Raw genomic sequence first — 18,569 nt, forward strand, 5'->3', positions numbered from 1 at the left:
TGCCTTGATCCTTACTTATTAAGGGGACTCGGATTTCCAATTCATCCATTCCTCCGCGGGCTCCTGGAGTTTTACGGCCTCAAATTGCATAATTTCACCCCTGCTTCCATATTACACATTGCCGGCTATGTTGCCCTTTGCGAGTTATTCCTGGGCTGCGAGGCTCATTTCGAGCTGTGGAAAAGGTTATTTTGCATCGTCCCCCGCACACAGAAGGGGTCACTTTATCAAGTGGGTGGAGCCGAAATATGGCGCATCGCTGAAACCGGATACCTGTCCGGTACTCCGAAGAAGACGTCCGAAGACTGGCCTTCGGAATGGTTTTATATGGAGGACGTCCCCCTTCCGGACCCTGTTCGGCGGGGTCTTCCTAAGTTCAACAATGCTCCTCTGAAGAAACGCCGAAGTTGGTGCCCACGGAGCCCCCAGGAGGAAGACAACGGAGAAGTTCTTTACCTGATGAACCGGATTAAAGTGCTGGCTCAATCAGGATTGACAGTAATCGAGGTTATGTCAATATGCATAATGCGGGGAGTGCAGCCACTTCAATATCGAGGGCACCCCCTATGGTATTTTAACGGGGAAGATGATGCCACCCGTTGCGGGCGCAAGGGTCCGGACAACGCTGCCGCTTTAGCAAAGATTCTGTCCGAATTGTTCAAGGGAGAGGAAGAGGAGTTCATCCGCATCAAGCCACGGGATGGATTCTCCATTACAACCCTCCAAGCTGGGTGAGTTATATCTCCCTACTCCCATTCTTCCCGCATTCTTTGTCATAGGTATTAAACTTGCCATTGTGCGGCAGGAACTGCGAAAAGCCATAAGGGAGGTCAACGGCCCATCCCCACAACCAGAGGACCCTGACCGGGCCCTCGGTCCCGGACTCGAAGATGATCCGGCCATATTCGTGGAGCTGATAGACCGGCAGTTCTATCAATTAGGCTATGGTAAAGCCATGGTGGCCATTACGGTCGACTATCCCGGACTGCTTCCTGCGTCGCACGTAAGAAAAACCAAAAATCCCAACTCCAAAAACTAGGATCCCCTTTTAGACACTTCACCTACCATATACATATGGTGTTTTACAGGGAAGGCCTTCGGGACGCCGTGCCGATCCCGCAGCAACTCGCCAACAAGAGGCACCGAGGCCAGGCAGGCCAAAAAGGAAAGCGTTCAGGGCGGAGACGCCGGCGCAGAGGTATGACAAAAACCCCGCTCCGTGGTTGTCGTGTTTCTCAAAATGTAATGACGTCCATGTTTCTTTAACAGAAAAAACGCTCGCCGGAATATGTCCGGTGAGGCTGCCGATCATGCTTCCACTAGTCGGGCTCCAGGACCGGACATAGAGGCGGAAGCCGACATGGAGCGGACGCCGGATACTCCTCCTACAGAGGATGCGGATAGACTATCCGCTACAAATTCAGAAGTGTAGAGCGCCATGAATCATAGGCGTCGCTGAGCCGTACTCCATGACGCTTGCTTCTCCCCAGAGGCATTTGATGCCTTCAATTCTGGAGACGCGTACCTCCGTGCTACTCAAAATGGTCTAGCCAGAGCCACGAACCAGTATGTAAGGGATGTACAGGTAAGAAAATCTGACGATTATATGTATCAGTAGCCCTTGAGACTTGAAACAGTTAGCAGAACTGATTTAAGGATCATCTATTGTGCAGGTTCTTATAGAGAAGAATACTCGACTGTCATAGGAGCTGGAGGAATGCAAGACCCAACTTCAGGCCGCCGTTGCCGCATTGAAGGAACCTAAAAAGTCCCCAGCTGGTAACATTTGTTTCAAAGAATGATAGGTACCATATAGCGTGCGGCGTGTCTGCAGATCTCACAATAGATATTGCAGATGAATCCGGAGGACCAGCATGCCGTACGACAGCTAAAGGCTGGCGAACGCATGCTGACTGAGGTCAGGCGGGAGAAAAACAATCTCCAAAACACCAATACCAAGCTGAGCATGGAACTGAAAGATGTTTGAGCCCAGCTTGCGGACTCCGAGAAGGAGAATAAGCGGTTTCGACGCGGCATTTTCAATAAGTGCTTGAACGAACCCTTAAAAAGGGGACGGCGGATAAGCCGGCTAACAGAGTTATGTCTGCAGGTATGCTGACGGGTCGTCCCGCGGAGGAGATGCCTGGGTCTGCGGGTGGTCTTCTATCCGAGCTCTCACAACTACACAAACAAGTTCGGCAGGTGATGCAAGGTGTTGCCCAGGCCTTGTGGCCATCAGTCTCCCTGCCAGAAGGCATTGGACAGCTTGCGGAGAAGCTCAAGGGAGCACGGCGGCGCTTGCGATTATGGAAGATATCGGCCTGCCGTCAAGGTGCCAGGGAAGCCTGGGCCATGGTGAAGACGCGGTATACCAAGGCTGACCCAAACCACATGGCCGAGGTCGGACCTGTGGGGCCCGACGGGAAAGAGATCCCCGTTAGCTTAGTCTATGGGCAAGTAGAATTAGCCGCAAAGTATTCCCAACAGGATTGTAGGCTAGACCGCCTGTTGGACGGTATAGAAGAGGAATTTAGTCAGTCTATATGACTATGTAATTAAAGTGACATGTATAATGCCTTCTAGCCGGATTGTAAATCATTTGTCATGGCGGACCTTTTCGCTTCAACCTCGGGACCCGATAGTCCGGAGTGTGTCCGAATACCCGCTCAGTTATATAAGAACCGGGGTATTGGTGGAAACCAGGCGTAGGAGTCATTAGTGCTTGAACAGACAAGTACCCAACTAGTTATGTTATATTACATGGGTAGTAAGAAACATCTTCCAGGGAGAATAGTTCCGTTAGGGGTTCCTTTCCCTGGGTACGCATGCCCTAAAGTGCATGTCCGGACTGCGAGCGGAGACGCAGGCAAAAACATCTGGGCGCATATATGGAAAATAAATAAAAATCATCTTTTGTTCGCCGACAAAATATTCCCTTAAGAACGCTAGCTTCGGCTTCACCCAGTCTGAGGTACACATCCGGCTAACCCGGCAGTGACAATCGCAGAGGTGCTCCCCTTATGCCCTAGCCGAATTAATGGGAACGTAGGGCATAAATACAAGAGCCAGGCAACCTAGCTTGGCCGAAAATTAAGTCATATCGATGCATATAATGGCGAAGAAAAGGTACATGCGGAAGAATAACACATGTGCGGGGCATGAAGCCCAGATAGATAGTTAAGCTTCTGTGTAAGAAGCCCCCAAGTATAATGAGCGCGGTTAGCGAATCTATAGTGTGCAAGCGAGGCACAAGTTGGCCCTTGAAGGCCTTGAGAAAGAATAAAAGAAAGAAAGAGAAAAAAGACAGATAATGTATATGCAAAAAATGGACAGAGGAGGGAGATGAACACGGAGTTCGGCGCTAGGCGTAGAATCTTCGGAGCCTGGCTGCGTTCCATGGGTTCGACTCAAGTCGATTATTCGATGCATCCCGCAGACGGTACGCTCCACCGGTCAGAACTTGGTCAATAATGAAGGGACCTTCCCATTTGGGCTCGAGCTTGGTCTTTTTCTTCTCCGGCAGGCGTAGAACTAACTCGCCAACGTTATAAGTTTTGGCCCGTACTTCTCTGCGTTGGTATCTGCGAGCCTATTGCTGATAGAATGCGGAACGGGCTTTTGCCACGTTGCGCTCCTCCTCCAGGGTGTCCATACTGTCCTACCGATCGAGCTCGGCTTCTCTTTCTTCGTACATGCGCACTAGAGGTGAGTCATGAATTATGTCGCAGGGCAGAACTGCCTCTGCGCCATACACCATAAAGAAGGGTGTATATCCGGTAGTACGCTTCGGAGTGGTCCGCAGCCCCCAGAGTACGGAGTCGAGCTCCTCTACCCAGTGCGTGTTAGACTCCTTTAAGGACCGCACTAATCTGGGTTTAATGTCGCTCATGATAAGACCATTTGCTCGCTCAACTTGGCCGTTGGTTTGTGGGTGATAGACGGAAGCATAATCAAGCTTGATGCCCATGTTGCTGCACCAGAGTTTTACCTCATCGGCCATGAAGTTCGTGCTGTTGTCAGTGATGATGCTGTGGGGGACGCCATAATAGTGTACAACCCCGGATATGAAGTCTATCACCGGTCCGGATTCGGCTGTTTTAATAGGTTTGGCTTCTATCCATTTGGTGAATTTATCCACCATGACCAGTAAGTATTTTTTTCTTATGGGTTCCCCCTTTAAGGGGTCCAACCATGTCAAGCCCCCAGACCGTGAAGGGCCAGGTAATGGGGATTGTTTGGAGGGCGGTGGGTGGCATGTGGCTTTGGTTTGCAAAAAGCTGGCAACCGGCGCAGCGTTGGACCAAGTCCTGTGCGTCTGCCCGGGCCGTCAACTAATAAAAACTTGTACGGAAGGCCTTGCTTACAAGGGCCCGGGCTGCAGCGTGGTGGCCACCGAGTCCGGCGTGAATTTCTGCCAAAAGCTTCCGCCCTTCCTCTTCGGAGATGCACCTTTGAAGGACTTCGGTAGTGCTTTTTTTTTATACAGCTCTCCCTCGTGGACACTGTAGGCTTTAGATTGCCGTACTATGCAGCGTGCCTCATTTTGGTCCTCGGGAAGTTCCTGCCTAGTTAGGTAGGCCAAGAATGGTTCTATCCATGGGGCAATGATGGCCATTATGACGTGGGCTGAAGGTGTTATTTCGGTGGCAGAGCCTCCGATTATGTCAGAGTGTTCGGTATCGAGTATTTTGGCCGGGTTCGGACTATTGTTACCGGTGTCCCCTTCCCATACCACGGATGGCTAAAACAACCTCTCCAAAAAGATGTTGGGGGGGACCGCATCGCATTTTGCGCCGATGCGGGCGAGGATATCCGCCGCCTGATTGTTTTCCCGAGTCACATGGTGAAATTCGAGCCGCTCGAACCGAGCTGACATCTTTAGGACGAAGTTTCGATAGGCCGCCATCTTCGAATCCTTGGCATCGAAGTCTCCATTTATTTGGGATATTGCGAGGTTTGAATCCCCACGCACCTCCAGGCGTTGAATGCCCATGGAAACTGCCATCCGAAGACCATGTAACAGGGCTTCGTATTCGGCTGCATTGTTGGAGTCTGTATACAGTATCTGCAGTACGTATTGCACTGTATTTCCGGTTGGGGATGTCAGGATGACGCCAGCCCCCAGACCAGCCAGCATTTTGGAGCCATCGAAGTGCATGATCCAATTGGAGTATGCGCCATACTCTTTAGGGAGTTCGGCTTCCGTCCATTCGGCGACAAAGTCGGCCAATACTTGCGAGTTAATGGCTCGCCGAGGTTTGTATGTTATGTCGAACAGGAGGAGCTCAATGGCCCATTTTGCAATCTGGCCCGTGGCGTCGCGGTTGTTTATAATATCATTAAGTGGCACTTCCGAGGCTACTGTAATCGAACACTCTTGAAAGTAGTGTCGCAGCTTCCGGGATGCCATGAATACCGCATAGGCTATCTTTTGATAATGTGGGCACCGTGATTTGCATGGAGTGAGGACACTGGATACACAATATACCGGCTTTTGAAGAGGGAATTTATGTCCGTCCGCTTCTCGTTCGACGACGAGCACTGCGCTTACAACCTAATGAGTTGCCGCAATGTACAACAACATTCGTTCGCCGATGTTTGGCGCGGCCAGGATTGGGTTGGTTGCCAGTATGGCTTTTATTTCTTCCAATCCGGCTGTGGCAGCGTTCGTCCACTCGAAGTGTTTGGTGCGCCGAAGGAGGTGATAAAAGAGCGATGCCTTTTCTCCCAAGCGGGAGATAAAGCGGCTTAGAGCGGCCACACATCCAGTTAATTTTTGGATTTTTTGAGGTCTGTTGGGATAGCCAACTGTGACAGAGCTCGGATTTTGGCCGGATTAGCTTCAATTCCTCTACTGGAGACAATGAAGCCCAAGAGCTTTCCGGCTGGTATGCCGAAAACGCATTTTTCCGGATTGAGCTTGATGTCGTATGTTCGGAGGTTGTTGAATGTGAGCCTCAAGTCGTCTATTAGAGAGTCGACGTGTTTGGTTTTAACGACCACATCATCTACGTATACCTCTACTGTTTTGTCGATCTGTTTCTCCAGACATGTTTGGATCATGCGCTGATATGTTACGCCGGCGTTTTTGATCCCAAAAGGCATTGTGTTGAAACAGAAGGGGCCGTATGGTGTGATAAATGCCGTTGCGGCTTGGTCGGACTCCGCCATCTTGATTTGGTGGTAGCCGGAGTATGCTTCGAGAAAACACAATGACTCGTGTCCTGCGGTAGCATTGATAATTTGAACAATGCGGGGGAGGGGGGAGGGATCCTTTGGGCAAGCCTTGTTGAGGTCCTTGAAGTCGACACATAGGCGCCAGGATTTTTCCTTCTTTGGTACCATCACCAGGTTTGCTAGCCAGTCCGGGCATTTTATTTCTCTAATGAATCCGGCCTCCAATAACTTGGCTAGTTCCTCTCCCATAGCTTGTCTCTTAGGTTCAGAGAAACACCGAAGAGCCTGCTTGACCGGCTTGAATCGCTTTAGGATATTGAGGCTGTGCTCGGCCAGCCTGCGTGGGATTCCTCGCATGTCTGAGGGGTGCCAGGCGAATATTCCCAATTCTCGCGCAGGAACTCTCATAGTGCGGCATCCACGGCGGGGTTTAACTATGCCCCGATGGAGGATGTTTTTGTAGGGTCCGTTGGGTGGACTTGGAATTTGACTATTTCATCCGCTGGTTTAAAAGAGGTGGACTTGGATCTCTTTTCAAGTATCACGTCGTCCATGTCCATTGTGGAGCGTAGCGCAGTTAATTCCTCGGCCGAAAGGGCTTCGGATAATGCCTCGAGGGCCAATGCGGCTGTTTTGTTTTCGGCGCGGAGTGCTGTGTCCGGATCACTAGCGAGAGTGATGATTCCGTTGGGCCCGGGCATTTTGAGCTTCATGTACCCATAATGGGGTATGGCTTGGAAGATCGTGAACGCCTCCCGTCCTAAAAGGGCGTGGTATCCACTACTGAACGGGGCCACTTGGAATGTAATTTCTTCGGACCTATAGTTCTCCGCGTGCCGAATACCACATCTAGTGTGATTTTCCCAGCACAGCGTGCTTCCCGACTGGGGATGACTCCTCTGAAGGTTGTGCTGCTTTGCTCAATGCAGTTCCAGTCTATTTCCATTTTTTGAAGAGTTTCCTCATAGATGAGGTTTAATCCACTGCCGCCGTCCATGAGTACTTTGGTGAGTCGAAAGCCGTCCACAATTGGACCGAGGACCAGTGCAGCTGGTGCTCGGGTTGTTCGAAATTTAGGTTCGTCACTGGCATTGAAGGTAATAGCCGTGTCACTCCATGGATTTATTGATGCCACGTGGCAGATTTAGGCAATGCTGCGGAGTGTTCGCTTGCGCCTATTATTTGATGCGAAGGTCTCAAAGACTGTTAATACCGTATTGGTATCCCTGGGATGGTGCTCTGTGGCATTTGGGATGAGAAGATCCTCGCTGCTTTTGGCCACATGCCGGAGTATCCAACATGCTCGAAGGCTGTGTATTGGTATGGTATCCGTTATACTATGAATTTTGCAGGGTCCGTTGAGCCATCCCTCCAATACGGTTCCACGCCCTGTAGAGGGTTTTTGCTTTTTTGTAATTAACTCGGGTGTCTTATAATAGTGCACCCTTTTACTTCGGACTGGGTGTATATTCGGAGTCGGATTATCCCAAATTTCATTTCGGTTTTCCAGGCACTTTCCATCGCACAGTACTTTCGTACTATGGATGCCAAGTCGGCGAAGCGTGATATGTCACGGCGACTTATGGTGTTAAGGATTCCCTTGTCCGTGCAGTTTTTGCAGAAAAGTGAGACTGCGTCTTCCTCGCAGCAGTCCTTAACCTTGTTCATCACAAGGAGGAATCTGGCCCAATAATGATGTACTGTTTCATGCTTGCCTAATGTGGGAAAGATCGTTTATGTATGGGTGGGTGGGTGTTTTTGAGTCCGAACCCTTACCCGATCCGAGACCCAGGCGCCGAGGTGTTTCCAATCTTGGAAGTTTGGATTCCAGGATGTTGCCCGATGAGTCTGGCCCGCTGCCTGACTCTAGGTTCAGGGCTTGGGTGATGTCCTCCTGTAAACGAGGGTATCCGGCTCGGAGAGCTCAGGAATCCGGACATAGTTAGTCCTCAAGATAGAGGAAGAACCGCCGCATTGTTCCTCCACCACCGCAATATGATGGGTGACCGGTGGAGAGTTAATCTCCCTTTGATCGGGTTTAAGCCCAATCTAATCATAGTCCGTAGTGACTCCCAAGGCGGTGATGCGATCCAAGAGCTCGTTTAGGAAAGAGAGCTCCATTGGATTCATATGCTCTGCGAATTCCGAGCCGACGTGGAGGTTGTTTTCGATGACCCAAGAAGTCATCGTCGGTGCAGCAGCCGAACGGGCGGTCATGATGAAACTGCCTAGCCGGAGAGTTTGGCCGACAGCCAGGGCTCCCCCGGCGGTAATGTTGTTTTTAACAACGAGACGAGGCATCCTTCCTTACGGCGACGGCACAGTGGAACTCTCAATGAAAGCACCAATGTCGGTGTCAAAACTGGCGGATCTTGGGTAGGGGGTCCCGAACTATGCGTCTAAGGTGGATGGTAACAGGAGGCAGGGGACACGATGTTTTACCCAGGTCCGGGCCCTCTTGATGGAGGTAAAACCCTACGTCCTGCTTGATTATTCTTGATAATATGAGTAGTACAGGAGTTGATCTACCACGAGATCGGAGAGGCTAAACCCTAAAAGCTAGCCTATGGTATGATTGTATGTTGTCCTACGGACTACAACCCTCCGGTTTATATAGACACCGGAGGGGGCTAGGGTTACACAAGGTCGGTTACAAAGGAGGAGATATACATATCCGTATTGCCTAGCTTGCCTTCCACGCCAAGGAGAGTCCCACCCGGACACGGGACGAAGTCTTCAATCTTGTATCTTCATAGTCCAACAGTCCAGCCAAAGGATATAGTCCGGCTGTCCGGAGACCCCCTAATACAGGACTCCCTCAGGAGCCCTACCATTGCCATTATTTGCATGTGGACGACCTGGTGGTTGTGGTGCTGGTGGTTGCACGTAGTTCTGATTTTGATCAACCTCATCCTCGTAATCTCCCGCATAATCATTCTGCTCCGCATCAGCAGCAGGAGCAACAAAAGTATTAACAGCAGCGCCAACAGGTTGGCCAGGCGCAAGAGGGACACGGCTCGCTCGGCGGAGGGCTGTTTCACGACGTGGAGGTAGTCGTAGTCATTGTCGTTGTTGTTGTTGTAGGTGCAGCCGATGGTGGTGGTGGAAGACGTGCAAGCAATTCATTAAACTTGTTATCGAGCTTTGTTTCAAACGTCTTCTCCATGCCATCTATCTTCTCCATGGCCTCTTCAAATCTGTTTAGCACATCTTGCACCTGTCCACTCATCATTTGCTGAAATTTATCATGCAACTCCTTATTCGTCATGTTCTCCCAGTCAGTCTCGTCAGCTTGTGATCCTGCCATGGTTAGCAGCAATAGAAACACACAAGAATATGATCCTACAGACTACTAACAAGAGGTGGTGGTGGGTGTCACAAATCCGTCAAGCAAATCTCAAATTCTTACCAGTTCTTACCCAGCAGCAGGCGGTGATCGGCAACCGTCGTAGTCAAAACGCTCAAAGCTTGGACAGAGCGATTACCAGGGAGAGTCAAACGCATGACGTAGATGTATGTGGAGTTGGGAAGGCTTATAATATGGTAGCAAAAAGGGTCAGCAATGATCAATTTAGAGATGCAAAGTTGAATAAACACTCAACGACGGTACTGTGCTGGTCCTAGAACACGAACCTAGAACACGAACAAAATCACGGCGCGGCACGTAAACAAGGGAGGAGCACTCTCTGAATTTTTCCCTTTTTTCACTTTATTGCACTTTTTTTTGCATTTTTCCCATTTTTTGCCCCGCAACAATTTTTTCCCGAAGAAGTCTACAAATGGTCTAAAAATTGCCTAGCCAGAATTTTCCAGACTTAGTTTTTTTAGTTTGGAACTATTTTTCTTCTGCAGATAGCATGAAAGTTTGGGAGTCCGACTTGGTCATGACTCAAAGTATCGTGTGATCTGGAACTCGAAAACAAAGCAAGAAATACTGGACTTGGACTAGGAGTGGTGGCGGAGATGAATCTGGTGGAACTCGGACTGGTGGTTGTATATGGCGATGGTATATCTGGACTCGGATTGGTGGTGGTATATGGCAATGGTATATGTGGACTCGGATTGGTGGTTGTATATGGCGATGGTATATGTGGACTCGCATTGGTGGTTGTATATGGCAGCGGCGATGGTGGGGTGGCGGTATATGGCAATGATGATGACGATGGTGCGGCGGCGGCGTGACAACCTGTGAATAGAACTCGAAACTCTAAGGGACTAAGACCAGCAACTCGACATGACGATGCAACCGCAAATTCAACAACACAAAACTCTAAAAAGACTATGCAAAGTTTCAGATTGGTTCGGATATGGTGAACTAACCCTATTTTTTTGGCTTTTTCGTGGACTATATGTATGAAGAACAGACTCGACCTAAACTACGAAAAACTGTAAAATCTCATCGAGCAACCTGGAAATCTGATACCACTTGATAGAGGAAAAGGTGTCTCGTCTTTCAATGAGATGGTGGCCATCTTTTTGGAGGAAGTCGACTTTGATGATCCGACTACGAACATGCGAGGACGTCGCGCCTTAGCAATTGCTAAACCAACTCCGAGAGGTTATTGACCACGCTGGAGCATGATCAACCTGACCACGAAGGTCTGTTTCCTGTAGGCAAACAAAGAACAAGCAAGAAACCGAGATTGCAATCTGGATATTGCGAATATAAGAGGAAAGCTTTATTGATCAAAGGTGGGGTTCTGTGATGCCTTTGTCTGGTCGTTGAACACAAACGAAGTACGCAAAGTTGCAGCTACGGCGAACTTTAATCTAAACAAAACCCAAAGTCTAAACGATGCCCTAAGGGTTGTATATATGGAGGAAAGGGGGGGGGGGTTCGTGGCCCTTGGAGGAGGGGTCCAAAACCAACCCTATCTCTTGTTTCCCCACACATATGGACTCTAAAAACAGCCTATAATCAAGTATTTCGAAATTACATGGGCCTGGCCCAAAAATAAGGTGACGCAGCACCTAGGATAGCTTCTGGACGAAATTTATGAAGTGGCATCTTGTATATTTCGTCCAAGGCTTCATGCACTCATTATGGTGGCTTCAAAGTCCTGGAATCATCACTTGTAAGTCCGTTCTTGTTCCCCTTGCGCATGCCATCATCTCCATGCTTGGTCTTGCTCCAGTGTTTATCCCTCTTATCCATGCCAGGCCCTTCATTTGTAAGCAAAACAAATGTATCCAATTTAGGCAACATCATATTCTCATGAACATTAGAATCATTACCAAGAAACGAAAGTACCTGGTAATTTAATTGGCGTGCGCGAGCTCTAGTAATTGGTCCGGTATGTATAGCAGCAGGGGCTGTGGGTGTAACAATGGTATTGATGTCCTCATCAGCTTATTTTTTACATCACAGAAAATCAATATTAAACGGAGTCCAAACACCGCGAAACTTTTTGTGGATTTTTTATGGGCCAGAAGACTCCCGATGGGACAAAGCAGCACCTGGGGGTGCCCCGAGGGGGTCACAACCCACGAGGGTGCGCCAGGGCCCCCTGGCGTGCCCAGGTGGGTTGTGCCCACGTCGGTGGCCTCCTGTACCCCTTCTTTGCACTATAAATTCCCAAATATTACGAAACCCTTGGGGGTTAACCTAGATCAGAAGTTCCGCCGCCACAGGGCTCCGTAGCCACTGAAAACCAATCTAGACCCGTTCCGGCACCCTGCCGGAGGGGGGAATCATCTCCGGTGGCCATCTTCATCATCCCGGCAGCCACCACGATGAGGAGGGAGTACTCCACCCTCGGGGCTGAGAGTTTGTACCAGTTGCTATGTGTTTAATCTCTCTCTCTCTCTCTCTCGTGTTCTTGAGATGTCATGGTCTTGATGTATCGCGGTCTTTGTTAATTTAGTCGGATCATATGGTGTTTTCCCCTTGTCGGTGTTAGACCCGACGGATCTCGGGTAGGGGGTCCAGAACTGTGCGTCTAAGGTCGATGGTAACAGGAGATAGGGGACATGATGTTTACCCAGGTCCGGGCCCTCTCTACGGAGGTAATACCCTACTTCCTGCTTGATTGATCTTGATGAATATGAGTATTACAAGAGTTGATCTACCACGAGATCGTAATGGCTAAACCCTAGAAGTCTAGCCTGTATGACTATGGTAATGAGTATTCGTCCTATCCGGACTAAGCCCTTCGGTTTATATAGACACCGGGAGGATCTAGGGTTACACAAGGTCGGTTACAAAGAAAGGAATCTACATATTCAGTCGCCAAGCTTGCCTTCCACACCAAGGAGAGTCCCATCCGGACACGGGTGCAGTCTTCAGTCTTCGTATCTTCACAACCCATCAGTTTGGCCCATGGCTAACAGGCCAGACGTCCGAGGACCCCTTAGTTCAGGACTCCCTCAGTAGCCCCTGAACCTGGCTTCAATGACGAGGAGTCCGGCGCGCAGATTTGTCTTCGGCATTGCAAGGCGGGTTCCCTTCTTTCCAAACTCCAAGATAGTCTCTTAACACGATGATTGTATCTGGACCTGTCACACACACCATACACAACCGCAGAGAGAATATAATACTCCACGAGTCCAATTCGCTGACAGATTTTTACAACATGACATCACGTCCACCCGGTCATAATTTTGAACCATTTTGTGTCTGCCGTTCCACGTTTCGAGACGCGGTTTCCATTGGCACATCCTGTCGAAGCAGAGATTGTGTCCCCTTATTGCGGGATTCTCATCAATACGGGTATGGGTAACCCAACCATGCCGTTTACACAGCCCTTGGGAGTTGGCGAATTTTAAGGCGAGTGGGGAGGCATTCGATATTCACTGCCCTTATAAGGAGATAAGATTCCCCTTTCTTCTCCCACGCCTTCTCTCTTCTTCTGCCTTTCCACTCTTGAGCTCCAGCGCCCAGGTTTTCATCTGTTTCCCACTCGAGAAAGCACTCAACCATGTCCGGATCCGGAGGTCAAGGCAAGTGGATGGCTTCCTCTGTCAAGGAGGAGGACATCGCCGAGCTTCGGGCGGCCGGGTACCTGGCGAAGGAAATCGCCCACCGTCTTCCAGCCTAAGAAATCGTCCCCATGCCGAAGCCCAACGAGAGGGTAGTATTCATCCCTCATTTCCTCCGCGGGCTAGGGTTTCCACTCCACCCCTTCATTCAAGGGCTAATGTTCTAGTACGGGATAGACTTCCACGACCTATCCCCGAACTCCATCCTCAATATCTCGGCATTCATCGTCGTGTGCGAGGCCTTCCTCCGCATCCAACCCCACTTTGGGCTATGTCTCAAAATCTTCAATGTGAAGCCAAAGGTGGTGGATGGCCAGCACGCAAAGTGCGGAGGCGCCATGGTGAGAAAGCTCGCCAATATCTCTTGGCCAAAAGGCACTTTTGTGGAGACTGTAAAAGAGTGGCAGAAGCATTGGTTCTACATCACAGAACCCCGTGATGCCACCTGGGCCGCAGCTGCCAAATTCAACTCCGGCGCCCCGTGCAACTCACCTCTTGGGTCGAGAAGACCCGAACTGGTGTTCGTCAGACGAGCTAACTGTGCTGCAAACGCGCATTCAAAGCATGATGGATAAAGACATCAAGCTCTTTGACGTAATCCAAGTGATGCTAGTGCGCCGGATCCTCCCCTGCCAGAGCCGAAGACGCCCTCTATGGGATTTCAACCCGAAGAAACACCAACCCTGGAGAGGCTCTTCGAAATAACTCACGAAGATGCCTGGAAGTTGCTCTTCAAGGGCAACAAGATACCGCCGGCCACAGATTCGGACCGCGGTCACGACATTAACCACCTCCCCAAAGAGGTAGATTATTTTCAACACATCCCCTACTTGCTCGTTTCAAGGACGATATCTAAGCTTTTGCTTCTTCAGAACTGGTTGAAGAGGGCGAAGGAGATCCGGTGTCTGGCTCCCCTGCATGAAGAACCAGTCATCCCGCGTTTAGCGAAGATGCTGGAGCCGGCGCCCTATAAGGCACCAGAGAAGAAGGCCATAGGAAAGGCCAAGGGGTTCGGAGTGGCCCCCGCCGCAAGGGCGCTTCGGACGTGACGTCCGAAGACAAGACCCGCTCCTCCGCCGTCGAAGACGACGAGGATGAGGAGGAGGAAAGCGACTCTCCCCCTGACGGGGGGAGGAAAAAGAGGGCAGCCTCCACAATTCTGGAGGCGGAGGCGCCCAAGAAGGGGAAGGGCTCCCTCGCGGATAACTCCGCATGGGACATCGATAACAGTTCGGAGAGATGCCCCTGCACTAAGCCTCGGGCTGCATCATACACTACCAAAAAAATACACTTCCGTGATGATACGTGTTTGTCACAGTAGGTCGCTTTTTTGTCATGCATGTACATCCATGACAAATTTATGACAGAATCAAGATAGTCATACCTGTGCTGTCGTAGAAGTGTTCCATGACATTACCAAAATTATCATCACGGAAGTGTCCACTTCCATGACGATAAATCGTGCGTCACAGAAGTGCTTTCGTCAAGGGTGATAGACACGTGGCATCCACCGTAACGGAACGCCGTTAAGCTATCGGGTCAGCTTTTGGATCCGATAACCCGTTAACAGCCCCGACCAATGGGGATTTTCCACGTGTAAAATCATCATTGGCTGGAGGAAACACGTGTCGGCTCATCGTTGGGACAGATGTCAACCACTCATTGGACGGAAGGCGCCTATGATACGTCGACACGTGGCACGGCCCAACAGAGGCCCATTCCTGTGAAAAGGACGGACCGTTTGACTTGGTCAAAAGCTGGTGGGCTGGCCCATGGAAAGCCTGTTAACGGCCTATTCGAATATAGCCCATTTACAGCCCGCTAACCCAAGGCCCGTTACACCCTATCCGAATTAGGCCCAGTAGCGTCATCTGGGCCATCCAATATGATTCCAGCCCGTTTTCACTTCTGGGCCATGTATGGCCCATGACGTCTTTCGACCCATATGAGGCCCTATGTATCTCTTGGCCTACTAACGGCCCATGGAGAAACTGGGCCGTAATGAACAGTGTATCACTTTACACCCATTAACGACCCGTGGTGAAACTAGCCCGTGGTGAAACTGGCCCGTAATGAACAGTGTATCACATTATACCCATTAACGGCCCGTTATTCCATTGGGCCGTTTCCAGCCCATGTTATCTTTCGGCCTTCTCAGAGCCCATTTATTCTTGGGCTCATTTCCAGCATTCGTTTACTTACGGCCCGTTACTGTCATTTTCTGCTTGTGGGTCAAATTCAGCCCGTGGTTACAGTCGGCCCGTTTGTGGTCCGTTAATACGTTGGGCCGATTTCATAGCATCATCAAATACGACCTATTAACGATGGCCCATTATGGTCGGCCCATGAACGGACGATTCCAACTCTAGCCCATTTACGGCCATAATGCGGTCTGTTTGGCCCATGTTTGGCCAATCGATTATACGGCCCGTATAAGGCCGATTGATAATACGGCCCGCAGAAGGCCCATTGTTTCTACGACCCGTAGAAGGCCCATTGTTTCTACGGCCCGTAGAAGGCCCACTGTTTCTACGGCCAGTAGGAGGCCCAGTGTCACTACAGTAAATATTACCCATGGTTATTGTGGCCTAGTTTTAAAAAATAGGTTATTGCAGCCACTAGCTAACCGCGGAAAAAGAACTGCAATGACTACAAGCAAACAAATAAACAAGACAACAAGGAAATAAATAAGCAAGCAACTAACGCTAGGCTATCACGACTATTACACATATTACATCCACTGGGCATCAAAGTTCGCCACCAGTGCAAATATAGGGAACAAAGCAGCATATCATATACACTGGTTGTCAAAGTTGGCGACCAGCGCAAATAAATGCCGCAGCAAAACAAATCCAAAACTGAAACCACTTCAGAAGATCTCAAGAAACAATATCCTGGGTACCCATAATGCTGGCAAGATGCTTAGCAAGCTTATTAACTTTCTCTTGTTTGGCGCTTAAATCCTCCAGCGCTTGCTATTGCACCAGAAAATATGCATCTGAATTCTGCAGGGACTTCCTCATTCCTTCAGCTTCCTATCACAGCACATCTGATCGATGTCTTTCAACTTGAAGTTGAGACTCAAAAAGACGAACTGATTCAGGCAGCGAGTTCGAAGAGCTTGTGCCAGCAGTAGTGGCCAGTAACTCGAACACTACATCAAGACAGGACTTTTGGGTTCCCTCACTGTCGTCAATAGTTTGTATCAGCTTTCTTGGAGACCAACAGGGATGTCTCACTATCTTGAACCTTATCTACATTACTTCCTTTACCATTGGATAACGCGGTACCGTTCTCCAATATTTTGTCCGCATTCTAAAAGAGAAACAAGCAGACACATCACATGTTTACCATGTTGTATATGAAACTCATTTTGGTAAATGGTTTCAGTAGTAAAGTGGACAGGTAACAGCATGAAACAAACATATATCTATGTACCATGGTCACTTTATGGTCTATACCATTCTAGTTTTTGTTGCCAAATCAAGATAGAGACGCAGTTCAAATAATATTTGTTCAAGACAAAGCAGAATAGACAGAATATAAGTGTGGGTAACTATAGAGCAATAACAACACTTGTAATATGCATTACATGAGAACATAACTGTTTATTCAATTGAAACTGAAATCAACATAGAGCAGGTTACAACAGCAAACCAGTTAAAGAAACAAGTTTAAAACATACCTGTTGCGCCATTGGAGTTTCAATTCCATCCTTCAAATTTGAAAATAGTTGGTATGAGTAAATACAGTCATGCAAGAGCAAAGGAGTATGAACCATAGCTACAGAACCTGACCTGAGAACAAATCTTCTTCTCCTTTAAGCATTGAGTTGGGATTCGAAGTGGTGGTCCTCGTGCTTTGGGCACTGCAGTTCCCTTACTAACTGCTCGTGTTTGGGTGCTCTGTGGTGGAGACGGTGTTGTGTCAACTGGAACTGGGTTACTATCTGCCGGGGTTGGGGTTAGAAGGGGTGTAGTTGGTTCTCTGTCCAACTGGGTAGGGGTACAATCTACGAGAGTCTGGGTTATGTGTGGTGGATCTAGTCCTTGGGCAAGTACAACCGTGGTTCTATCTGCATCAACTGGTAGCACTATCTTTTTTGAAGACCGTGTTGTTACTCCCTTAGATACTACCATCACGCTCTCCAATTCAAATGGCTGATAAACAAGAAAAGTAATTGATAGTATAGACATTGTATGATAGACAAGTGCAATGGATAGTGGGGAATAAAAGAGGGCATGAAATAATTCATATTTATGTTGTCTAACCAAACATGATAGCATGACACAATTTCACATATATGATGGCTAACTAAACAGGATAGCATGACACAATTTCACATTATGATGGCTAACTAAAAAATATGGAAAGACATAGTTCAAAATATGAGACTGTAAACAGGATGACATGACATAACTATATAATGTGTTTATTAAATAGGTTGGCATGCCATAATTCACATACATTCATGGATAGAATGCCATAATTCAAAATATGATGACTGTAAACACTAAACAGGATGAGATGATATAACTATATGATGTCTTTATTAAATGGGTTGCCATGCCATAATTTAGATAGATGATGTGTATGTACTATGTAAACATGATGGCATGATATAATTCAAATATATGATTTATATAGTAAGCAAGTAAGCAGATGGCAATCCATATATGATGTAAAAACTAAGCAATGCAAGACAACATGCATGACATGGGTAATATAACCCTGCCAAGTTTGAGCATAGACCTCAGGGGGAAAATAGGACTGGTCATCAGTCTCTGAATCCTCCTCTGAGGAGCTCTCTGTAACCAGCAAGATGTCTGCTTCAGCAGGTAGCATTGTCTGCTCTGAATACCTTGTTTTCACTCCAGATACTTCCATCACCGCTTCAAATGGCTGATGCACAGGAAGAGTAGTTGAATATACAAACATTGTCGCCAAATGGAACACGTAATACAAAAAATGATAACATGATATAATTCACATACATGATGATTGGCTAAACAGCATGGCATTGCATAATTCACATATATAATGCCTTTGCAACAAGATAGCATTGTATAATTCACATATATAATGTCTTGCAACAAGATGGCAATGCATAATTCACATATATGGTAATTAGACACTGAACAGGTGGCATTCACACAAAGCATGTCTAAACTAATCAAATGACATAGCAATGCGAGACACCATACGCACGATATGAGCAACATAACCCTGCCAAGTTAGAGCATACACCTCGGGGGGGAATAGGACCGGTCATCTGTCTCTGAATCCTCCTCTGAGGAGCTATCCGTAACCAGCGAGATATGCGCTTTGTCAGATAGCATAGTCTGCTCTAAAGACCTTGTTTTCACTCCAGAATTTGCCATCACCGTGTCAAATGGCTGATGCACACAAAGAGC

The sequence above is a fragment of the Triticum urartu genome, chromosome 4A (assembly GCF_056163025.1).
Source record: "Triticum urartu cultivar PI428250 chromosome 4A, HENAU_Tu73, whole genome shotgun sequence".
NCBI lineage: Eukaryota > Viridiplantae > Streptophyta > Magnoliopsida > Poales > Poaceae > Triticum > Triticum urartu.